The 12,042-nt window shown below is 39.5% G+C and overlaps 1 pseudogene; it reads right to left on the reverse strand.

Moving 5' to 3' along the window:
* Nucleotides 1-656: 656 nt before the first annotated feature.
* On the reverse strand, nt 657-2,985 carry LOC100713430 (transcription intermediary factor 1-beta-like; annotated as a pseudogene).
* Nucleotides 2,986-12,042: the final 9,057 nt, after the last annotated feature.

A 12,042-nucleotide genomic window follows, 5' to 3' on the forward strand; every position in this document is an offset into this window, starting at 1 on the left:
TTCCTTATTCATTCATCTGTTGATGGACATGTAGGCTGCTTCCAAGATTAGCTATCATAACTTGTGTGCTAAAAATGTGGGTAACATATGTCCACTGTAAAGTGATGTCTTTAAATCTGTGGCAAATATACCTAGAAGAGAAATAGCTGAGTCAAATGGAATTTATGTATGTATGTATGTATTTATTTATTTATTTTGGTACTGGGGATTGAACATGCAACCTCAAGCTTGCCAGGAAGGCTCTTGTGCCACTGAGCTAAACCCCAAATCCCTATGTTTTAATTTTTTTGTCAAGTATTTTCATGCTGATTTCTGTGTTGATTGTACCAGTTTACATTTCTACCAATAATGTAGAAAGGTGTCATTTCCCATAGCCTCACCAGTATTTGTTATTGTTTGATTTGTTGGTGGTGACAGTCATTCTCTTTCAGGAATAAAATGGAATCTCGGTATTTTACTTTTTTAAAATAAATGGCTGAAATTTAAAATCCACAGGTGTAAAAACTATTTTAGGAGGGACTGGGGGATGGGGCTGCCAGGGAGTGGGAGTCAGGCCATTGCGGGGTCAGGATGAGGTGATAGGACATAGATGAGAGCTGGCCAGGCTGGCTACAGGGACCTCATCTTCAGGGACTATCACCAGGGCCACCAGACAGCTACCAGGATATAGAAAGCACTGGGCAAGCTGCTGGTGGAGGTTCCACCAGCACAGCAGAGAACTTGCTTTTCCTAGAAGCCTTGTTCATGCATGTCTTGAGGAAGTGCTGCAGGCTGATGGTGGACTGCACATCTGCCTTGTCCTCAGACAGCTTGTTAAAGTGCTTGAACGTGAAACCCACAACCTGGTGCCAACTTCCAGGGGAGATGTAAGGGGTTAAAACTTCCTGGAGACAGACACAGATCAGGATTAGGTCTAGGTTGATCATGGAGAAAGCTGGGTCAGTAGCCAGCTGATGCTTGGAATGGCAGGGTTCATGGCAGAATAGGGCCAGCAGGACACATTCATATTTTTGCTGATTAGTTGGTGAGAGCATGGCCACCATGCCAGCACTGTCAACACCATCCATGTTAAGGCGGCCATCTCCTTTTTCAGGTCAGGGAGCATATAGCAGAGTGAGTAGCTCCACTCCTCCCCTGACACATCCTGCAGGACAGTCAGTTGGCAGTCCAGGTGGCAGCAAGACTTATACTGGTTGCACATAATCAGGCCACCTGGCTTCTGGCAGACATGGCAGATGGTGGCACTATAATCCAGGTTTCCTGGGCTACCATCTGTGGCTAAGGTGTCCTTAGGAGCCACCACCTCCAGGCCTGAGCTATGGCTGCCAGGAGGAGAGGCCAGGGTCCTTGGCCAAAGCCATCAGCAAAGGCATATCTGAGGGCACTCAGCAGCAGCAGGAGGAGCCCCAATAATGGCCTGCCTCTCCTTGTCTTCAGAGGAGAGAGATGTGGGGCACCAGGCACCCTACTGCTGCTGGGGGCATAGTCCCAGGCTAATTAGCAGCTGTGGCAACAACTTCATGCTAACATGAAGTAACAATGAGATTGTAGTTTTTAGTGATGCTGGCTAGAAAGATCTTGAAGACATGTGACTGAGTACCTGCTGCAAGGTCCAGATCCAGGTATTTGACACTCACCCATGTCATCTTGCCCATAAGGCTGCTTACCTCATCCACAGCAGAGCAGAACCATTTGAGAGAGAGCTCTGTACTGGAGTAGGGGTCATCTGATCCAAAGCCGTAGCCTGCTGTGTCTTCATGGGCTGGCTATTGCTTGGAAGGGTGTAGAGCCTGTGGAATTGGTGCCAGGACACTCAACCATGATCTTTTTTTTTTGGTCTTTCTGAGACAGGGTCTCATTATGCAGTTCAGGTTGGCCTTGAACTCACTTTGTACCCAGTACTCACAACAATCCTCTTGCCTCAGCCTCCCAAGTGCTGGGATTATAGTCATGCACCACCATACCCAGTTTCAGCCACAATCTTCCCAAAAGCCTTGGCACTCTTGGTCAAGGCATTGAGTTCCCACTGAAGCTGCATGTTGCCATGCAGATCCTGAGGACTCAGTGCAGTTTAAAGTAGATCAACTTCTTAGAAAGGAGCAAGGCTGTGTTGTCACTCTCCGGAGCCCAAGAGGTAAAGTGCAGGCTGTGCTCCTGATGCTTCTGGATCTTGGTCAAAGCCCAAGGAACCTGCTGTTGTTCAAGGTGCTTCCTCTGACCTCCCCCAGCTACTGGGCATTGTTGACCAACCAGTACACAGATCCACTTGTTCAGCTCCTTCCTCATCTGCAAGTTGGCCATCTTGATGTCCACTCACACATGCTTCTGCATATCAGACACAGAGGATGGAGCTGTGAACCTTCTTGGTGTTCTTCTGCAGTATGGCATGTCTGGTCTGAAGGCATTTCATCATTGAGCCCAGGTTCCTCATTGCATCTTCCTGGAACTGGTACTTACCGTCCTTGTAGCTGTTGTACTGGCAGTCCTGACAAGTGAGTGTCACAGCTCTGCAGAGCAGAATGAGAGGCTTATGCTCCTTCACATTGCAGTAGACAGTGTGTTAACCATCCAGGACTTGGTTGGCTTAGCTAAGCCATTGGTGTGCTTTACCCACTGGTGGGCCATGCACGTCTTACACAGTGGCTCAGAATACTCCATGCAGTCGCTGGTGGCTGGCATTATCTTTGTAGTTGGCACAACACTGGTTCACATCCTAGAAATCTGAAGCAGCCTTGTGGCATAAAGTGGTTCTCCTCAGTGTCTTTGGTGAGAGCACTTCTCCTTGCACATGGGACACTGCACCACTGTGTCTTTGCCTATCATGCCACCACCCCCAGTGCTGTTGGCGTCATGTGGACTGGGACAGGTGCTGAAGGCCGAGTGCTGGCAGTGCAGCCACCTAGTGGCCCTCAGGCCTAGGAGTTCCCAGCACCTCAACAGTGCCTCATTAGGGTGACATGAACTGCCTGAAGCAGCTGAGGTCATTGCCTTCAGTGTCTCATTTTAATTTGCATTTGTCTCATAGCCAAATGCTTTCATGTGTTTATCGACCATTTGTACATTTTCTGTGATGTGTCTATTAATTTCAGTTGCCCATTTTTTTTAATCAAGACTTTTACTGTTTTGCTATTTATTTAAAAAATGTGTTTATATATTCTAAATGTTAGTCCTCTGTCTGAGGAATAGCTGATAAAAGTTTCTTCACCTTTTGCAACCTGTCTCTTCACTCTGTTGGTTGTTTCCTTTGCTGTGCAGAAGCTTTTTAATTTGATACAGTCTCATTTGTTGGTTTGTTGTTTGGGGTTTTTTTTGAGACAGGGTCTCACTATGCTGTTTAGGCTGGCTTTCAAATCACTATGTAGCCCAGGCTAGCCTTGAATTCACTATATAGCCCAGGATGGCCTTGACCTTGTGGCCAAGTTCCTGTTTCAGCCTCCCAAGTGCTAGGTTTACAGGCATGTACCACCACACCGCCTTTCATTTGTTGATTTGTTGATGTTATTTCTTTTCTTTCCTTTTTTGCTTCATTGAGGCAGGGTATTGCTATGGAGTTCAGCTGGTCTTGCACTAATTATGTACCTGAGGCTGTCCAGGAATTTATGGCAATCTCTCCTACCTTAGCCTCTCAAGTGCTAAGATTACAAGTATGTACTACCACATACAGTCTGATGTTATTTGTGCAATTTGAGTTGGGTTCAAAAAGTCTTTACCCCTCTCCGCAAAAAGTCCTTACTTATGCCTATGTCTCAAGTTTTACTTTCTAGCAAATCATGTTATTATTTTAATATCTAAGTCTTTGATTCATTTTGATTTTATTTTAGAACAAGTGATAGATTCAGTCTTCAGCATATGGATAGCCATTTTTTCTCAGCACCAGTTGTTGAAGGTGCTGTCTTTTCTCCAGTATGTGTTTTTGGTCCCTTTGTCAAAGTGCAGGTAATTGGCTGGGCATGGTGGTGCACACCTGTAATCTCAGTATTTAGGAGGCTGAGGCTGTAAGTTCAAAGCCAGCCTGAGTTACATAGTGAGTTTAAGCTCAGATCCTGTCTAAAAAAAAAAATCAAGTAATTAAAATATGCCTAGGTTTCTGCCTCTTATATTCTGTTCCATTGATCCAGATATCTGTCTTTTTGCTGGTACCATATTGTTTTTAATCACTGTAGCTTTGTAATAAAATTTGTAATATGGACTGTAACGCTCCAGTACAAACACTTTGTTTATATTGCTCAATTTTGCTTTTCTTATTCCAAATCCCTTCTTGTTCTATATGAATTTTAGAGTATTTTTTCTTGTTCTATGAGGGATGCTGTTGGTATATTGATCTATATATCAGTTTTGGTAGTATGGCTATTTTGAAAATGTTGATTCTGCTATTGAGGGACAGGGAATGTCTTCCCAATTACAGATGTTCTCTTTGATCTCCTTTTACAGAGTACTATATTTTTATTTATAGAATTCTTTCACTTTTTTGGTTAGGCTAATTCCTTTATTTTTATTTTAAAGATAGTAAAATACAACAAAACAAGACAGAACAAAACCAATCAAAACAATGCAGTGAACCTGGTACAGAACTTCAGAGCAAGATACAAGTATAACAGTAATAAGTACCATAGTATATCTCGTTATCTTCACAATAGTTGTCCATTCAATCAGGTATAGCAAAATCAAACCAAAAACAGAACACACTATAAAACCAATCAAAACAGAATATTGAATAGAGCAAAATAATTGATCAGAACAAAGAAAAACAGTGAAAACAATATTTGCCTTCAAAGACAAGATAGAAGGAAATCCCCCATTATTTGCTGTATTGCATACTGTCATTCTCCCAAGAGATGCTCAGACCTCTGGCCCCAGGTAGACACAATCAACCAAAGAACACAAGATTTAGTTGCTTTATGCACCTTAGTTGCTATCAACTAAGTTGCTATCAACTGGATGACTTCAAAACCATCCAGTTGCTAATGGGGATGGAGCATGGGATGTTTGGTTTTCAGCCATGTACCAGGTGGCGCACAGGAGGCACTGACACTCTCTACCTGGTGCGCCTGACACTTATCAGGAAGGATTATTCGTTGCTTTCTTGGTCTGTCCCCCAAGTCCCAGTATAGCTGATTCTTGGCAGATGCTGACTTGTTTTCTCCCTGAGTGCATCCGCAGCTCACCTGCACTGCTTACCGGGAAGGATGGCTTGTTTGTTAGGCTAATTCCTAAATTTATTTAAAAATTTTCTTGATGGTTTTGTGGATAGAATTATTTTTCTAATTTTCTTCTCTGTGGTTCATTATTGGTGTATAGAACACCATAGATTTTTGTGTGTTGATTTTGTACACTGATATATGGCTGAATTCGTTCTGGGAAGTTTTCGGGTCTTTTGTGTAAAAGATTGTGTCACTGACTAATAAAGATCATTTGACTTTTTAAATTTGTATCTCTTTAATTTTTTTCTTGCTTGATTGCTTTGACTAAAATTTCAAGTACTCTATTGAAAAGCAATGATGATAGTGGACATCTTTGTCTTGCTCTTGATTTTAGAGGAAAATTTTTCAATTTTTCCCATTTAATATGACGTTGGCAGTGTATTTGTTATGAAAGGCTTTTATTAGATTGAGATAAGATCCTTCTATGCCTATTTGCTTCAGAGTTTTTGTTATGAATGAATGTTGATTTTTATCAAAGGATTTTTCTGCATCTATTGAGTTGATCATGTGATTTTTACTCTACTTCTGTTTATGTAATATATTACATTTATTGATTTGAATAGGTAGAACCATCCTTCATTACTGAGAAGAAGCCTACATGGCCATTATGTTACCAAGTTTTGGGGTGCTGAAGTCTCTTTCTGGAGGTAGTTTCCAGTTTTTTTTTTCTTTTTGGTCTTTTCTTTTTTTAATTTTGAAGGTAGTAAGATACAACAGAACAATACAGAACAAAGGCAATTGAGACAGTGTAGTGAAATTGATACAGAACTTTACAGCAAGTTACCAAAATAACAGTAATAGGTATCATAGTATATCTCGTTCTCTTCACAATGGTTGTTCTTTCAATCATGGATACCAAAATAAAATGACATACAGAATCTTATAGAACTTATCAAAACAGAATATTGAATAGAGCTGTACCATTAATCAGAATAAAGCAAAACAGTAATAAAATATTTGCCTTCAAAGAGATGGTAGAAGGAAATCCCCCTTATTTGTTGTATTGCATATGGTCGACCTCCCAAGAGATGCTCAGATCTCTGGTTCCCATCTGCTAACGGGAGCCAGGGAAAGTGGGATGTTTGACTCTCAACCCATGCACCAGCAGGCTTGCTATCATTTAGCAGGGAGGTGGGCTGGTTTCTTGGTTTCCCAAGGCCCTAAGTTCCAACATAGCGCGGATCTCAGGAGACGCTGATGGTTCTCCCCCTGAAGGGGCTGCACCCTGCCACACCACAGCCGCTTACCAGGGAGGTGAGCTGGTTGCTTGGTTTCCCAGCATCCTAAGTTCCAACATGGCGCAGATCTCAGGAGCTGCTGGTGGTTCTCCCCCTGGAGGGGCCGCAGTCTTGTGGTCTTTTATTTAAAACAGAGTTTCACTATGCAGTTTAGGATGGCCTTGAACTCACTTTGTAACCTAGACTGGCTTTGAACCTGCAGCAATCCTCTTGCCTCAGCCTTCTGGGTGCTGGAATTACAGGCATGTGGCACCATACCCAATTTAGGTGATTTTCATCCAAAACAATTGAATAAAGCAAGCAGAAAGGGTGGCAACATTTCACATTTACTTGAGGTAGGAAAAATTAAAAGTGAAGGGTAAAGGAAAAACTGCCTCTGCAGATTGAGTAAAAAAGAGGAATATGGGCTGAGTAAAAGAGAGGGAAAAAAATAAAAGTCTATGTAAAAAAATACATACCCCTGGGCACAGGTGGGCTATCATGAGGAAAGCCACTGTAGCAAGTGCTTCATGGTGTTTTTGTTTGTTTATTAGTTTTGTTTGTTTGCTTGCTTTGGTCTTTTTGAGACAGAATTTCTCTATGTAGTTCAGGCTGGGCTTCCATTCAATTTGTATGCCTGGCTGACCTTGAACTTATAGTAATCCTCCTGCCTCAGCCTTCTGAGGGTTGGGATTATAGCTGTGTGCTACTACACCTGGCTGTGCTGTGTCTTGTCATTCCACACATCATATGCTTTCATGAGAAGTTCACATATAGAGTCCTGAGAATTATTTGGCACATGTGTCCTGGAATCTGGTCCTGCCTCCCTTCTTTTTTTAAATCGGTACCAGGGATTGAACTCATGACTGTCTGCTTGCAAGGCAGGTGCTTATGCCGCTGAGCTAAATCTCCAGCCCCTTCTGCCTCCCTTCTTGCCACCCTCACTGTCACTCATCCTCAAGCCACTTCCTTCTTTTACAAGATAATAAATTCTGGGGGAGGCCTTGAAACAAGGCCTTTGTTCCATGAATCCTGAACTGGACTGGACTCAGGACCCTTTGACTACCCATGACTGTGAATATGTCTTAGTGTCTTTATTCTTGCTGTGGGTTGCACTGGAGGTGGTAGATTGAAATTAATTCACTGGGATTCCAATAACGAATCCATAGGTTTACAAATATAATTTTTTAAGACTGTGAGGTGGATGGGAAAAGGGATTATAATATTATAAGGAATTACAATATTCATTTGGGATTATAATATTGAACCATTTTCATCTACTTATTGGCTATTTGCATTTCTTCATCTAAGACCTGTCTGTTCATTTCACACACTCATTTTTTAAAACTTGGGCCTTTGAATATGGGGGAGATCTAATTATTTGAGGTGTTTATGTTTTCTATATACTAGTCCTTTGTCTGAGGTATAGCTGTCAAATTTTTTCCTGTTCTGTAGGTTGTCCACTCTGTCATTTTGTTTTGGCATAGTTACAATATAAGGACACATTTATAGAATAAAAAACTTACACGTATTTCATAATAAAAGTTAAAAATCAATTAGTGGCCTGTGACTACCTGTCATATAGTTAACTTTGACTGTCACCATTCAGTGCTTCTCCCAGATAATTGTTGGAGTCTACGTGGCTGTGTTGCTTGCTTCAAGGACTTCAAGTCCAGAACAGACTGGCTCAGTCAAGAACACTTTTGGCTCTATTTCCTCCACACAAACCTCCTCTCCTCTTTCCCAGAATGTTCTTAAATTATGATAAACAATTCCCTTTTAACTAAATCTATTTAGAATGACCTGACTGTATGTAAACAATCATGTAATAACTTGCTATCAACTTTTGTTACTTTCTGCTTACAAAATGTGTATAAGTTTCTGTTTCATTCTCAGTCCACAGGCTAGTAGGTCTTGGTAGCATAATAAACAGTTGTCTTCTAACTCCTCAAGAGAATTGACTCAGGAAAGTCTTCCATTTGGTTTGAGATTGAGTTTCCTGTAACAGTTTCCTTTGCTGTGCAGAATCTTTTTAATTTGGTATGATTCCATTTGTTGATTTTGGTATTTTTCTGTGTGCAACAAGGGTTTTCTTCAAAAAGGTTTTGTCTTTAAGAGTTTTACCTATTTTATCTGCCAGTAGGTTAAGTGCTTCTGTTCTAATGTTTAAATATTTGAGCTATTTTTTTTTTGTCTTTTTGAGACAGAGTTTCACTATGCAGTTGAGGCTGTCCTTGAATTCCCTTTGTAGCCCAGGCTGGCCTTGAACTCACAGCAATCTTCCTACCTCAATCTTGTGAGTCCTGGGATTACAGGTATGTACTATCACACCAACCTAGGTTGAACCTGCAGCATATGGATAGCCAATTTCTCCAGCACCATTTGTTAAAGATGCTATCATTCCTCTAGTGAAGGAATTTGATCCCTTTGTCAAAAAATAAGTGAGTGCGATGGCACACATTTGTAATCCCGGCACTTGGAGAGCAAAGGCAGAAGGATCACTGTGAGTTGGAGACCAGGCTGGGCTACATACGTGAGTTTCTTTTAATTTTTCTGGTAGAAGAAACCCAATTCAGTACAATGTACATGAAAAATCAGATTTGCAAGTTATGGAGGAAGTCAAAAATGAATCATCAGATTACCTATGCACGGCTGGGGATTTAGCTCAGCGGCATAACTGCCTGTCTTGCAAATGCACAGGGGTTAGTTTGATCCCGGTACAAAAAAAAAATCACCTCCAGATTACTTATGCACGAATGATGAAGATGTTTCATTATGGTAATACACATGCTTTCATAACAGAAAGTGTGTGGTGGATGATGATGATGATGATGATGACCTTGACATTGGGCATGTGAGCCCAAGTTCCTGTGACAGTGAAATAGAGCAAGAATTGACTGTAACAGACACAGGGAATGTAAACCCCTTGATTCAGATGATGAAGAAAACATCAGTGTGAATACATATTTGACTACTTGAAATGTTGCAAAATGTCCATGCAACCAAGTGGAATGATCCATTGTTAGAACTAGATCTGAAAACGTAGTGAGGGTTTGACAGTGGTGAAATGTACTGGACAGAATGCCAGCAATGCCATTCAGTGCTGGAAATTAGTAACACAAAATGCTGCAAGATGCTGTGAAATACAGAAAGGGTGAAATGTAGGCAAAACATTCTGTGTGTACCAATAGTCATATTCAAAACTATATTTATTATGACACCTCACGAGCTGAACTGAAAGCATTCATAGGTCTTCTGTACCTAGCAGGGATTTCTCATGATTGTGCAAATGTAAAAGACTTACAAAAAAACATTGGGTCAAAATATGGCATAAAAATTTATGCCCTTGTAGGTGCAAAGACATTATGCTTTCAATCTAGACATTTTTTCTGTAATTCAGTCATCAGGTCCTTCTTCATATGGTAATAAACCAAATGCTAGCAGACTTGTTGCTCCCATCTCCCAAACTAATCAGAACGTGACATTTGGCAGTTGGTTTGCCAGCTTCTACTTGATGTTACATTTGCTAACAGAACACATATTGACCAGTGCAGGAACTGTACACAGATACAAAGTAGGAATTCCAAATGGAATGTAATTTCAAAACAGAATTTTATAGTAAAATCTCTGGATTTCAGAAAGATATAACATTGGCCTCATATATGGCAAAGAAAAATAAACTGGTACCACTAAGAATCACTTTTAACCATGATGGGGAAACCTCAAAAAAATGGAAGTCTGAGATGGAAATAGCCTATGGCAAAACCAAAGGGGGAGTAGATGTTGTTGATGAACTGTGCAGCAACGATGTGGTCACTTGAAACACAAACCATGGGCCAATGGTTATGTTTTACTCCATCCTAAATGTGTGCATAGTTTGATAGTTTACAAAGAAAATGAGCAAAATACCACAGAGAAATTTTCTTAGAGGATTGGGACCAGAACTCGTAAGAGTTCATCTATGGCAGAAAAAAACCCAAAATGCTTCTGCCCAAGGAACTATGTAAAAAAAAATTGTGGAGCACACTGGTAGGCTGACAAGTGAACAGGCAAGCACAGCATCACCAAGAAAACAAAAAAGATGTCAACTGTGACCTACCAGAAAGGACAGGAAAACAAAACATACGTGTTATCAGTGTAAGTGACACTTGATATGGAACACAGAATTGTCATATATGAAGAGTGCCTTGGGTATGACAATTGAAGCAATGCTAATTTTTATTGTAGAGTTCTGTTATTATTTTCATTGTAGTTTATATAAGAATTTATTTTTAAAATTTTTTTCCTTTTTTAAAAAATTTTATTTAAAGAAAACGAAACAAAACAGTAAAAGGGTACAAGTAATACAGAATTTTAAAAAAAAGTAAGAAATCACTAGTTAATAGATTACATATTGTCATTCCAGAAATAATTGTCCAAGTTACAAAATTAAAGCATACAAAGTGGACATTCAAACAGTGAGACTGCAAACAGTTGTGTTCAATGATCCAGAAGAAACTTAGTAATATGGTCATCTATCTTACACACCTAAATACACTTGTAGTTGTGTCTTTTAGAGCACTTTCTTTTCCTCTCTTTTTTACAATAGCATTTACACATTTTGGGTTTTATTACTCTGATAGTTCTTATTACTTTTTTTTGGAAGAGAATAAAACCAAATGTGACAAAACAAAGCATTCAGTCAAAACAAAGGATGGACATAGTACATGATGTAAAAACAGAATACAAGGTGATCAACAATGGTTACAACAATGCCTCTTGCTACCTTAAAAAGAATTGCCTATATCATCAGGTATAATAAAATTTAGCAAAACAGTACAGAACAAAACCAATAAAACCTAGACATTGGCGACATTACTGAACTTCAAAAGAAGATAATCAAACCAGAACGGGCATCATAGTAAATCTTATTGCCTTCAAAAGTAGTTGCCTATGCCCTCAAACTTGATACTATCAAACAGAACAGAATAGAATGAAATCAGTCAAAACAAGATGGTGAGAGCAATTTGGTCTTCAAATAGAATTAATAGGAAATCAAAAAACTTACTATAACATATCCTGCTAATTTTTAAAATTTTTTCCCTTAATTAAAATATAATAATAACATAAATAAATTTTTTTAAAAAGGGGAAGATTGAGATAAAAGAGGACTTAACAACATAACAATACAGAACAATTTAAGCAACATAGTGTTTCACCCACAATAACCCTACTTAATAGTAGTTACCATAGTGTCTCTGTTCTTGAAATATTTGAGTATAGCTTCGTATACTATAGCATCAAACATATCAAGACAGTGTGAAACGATTCAAGAGGATGAAAGTATTACAAGGTATTTAGAACCAGCTAACAGAAAATGAACAATAGTTTCTATATTATCTCTTTGCCTATAAAAATTTTTGTTTATACTACCACATATAATAAAATCCAATAAGATACAACATGATAAAAGCAATGGAGACAGAAGTACAACAGTTTGATGGGACTTCTCATATAAGAATTTATTTGTGTTTCTCTTTTTTAGACTTTGTACACCAAAAAATAGTCATTGTTGGAAATTTTGATGTGTTTTTATAAATGCTCAATAAATATTAAAAATTCAATACTTTAGTTTTGTGACTTTC

This window comes from Cavia porcellus, unplaced genomic scaffold (assembly GCF_034190915.1).
Source record: "Cavia porcellus strain 051 isolate PalLab524CR breed Dunkin Hartley unplaced genomic scaffold, mCavPor4.1 scaffold_27, whole genome shotgun sequence".
Classification (NCBI taxonomy): Eukaryota; Metazoa; Chordata; class Mammalia; order Rodentia; family Caviidae; genus Cavia; species Cavia porcellus.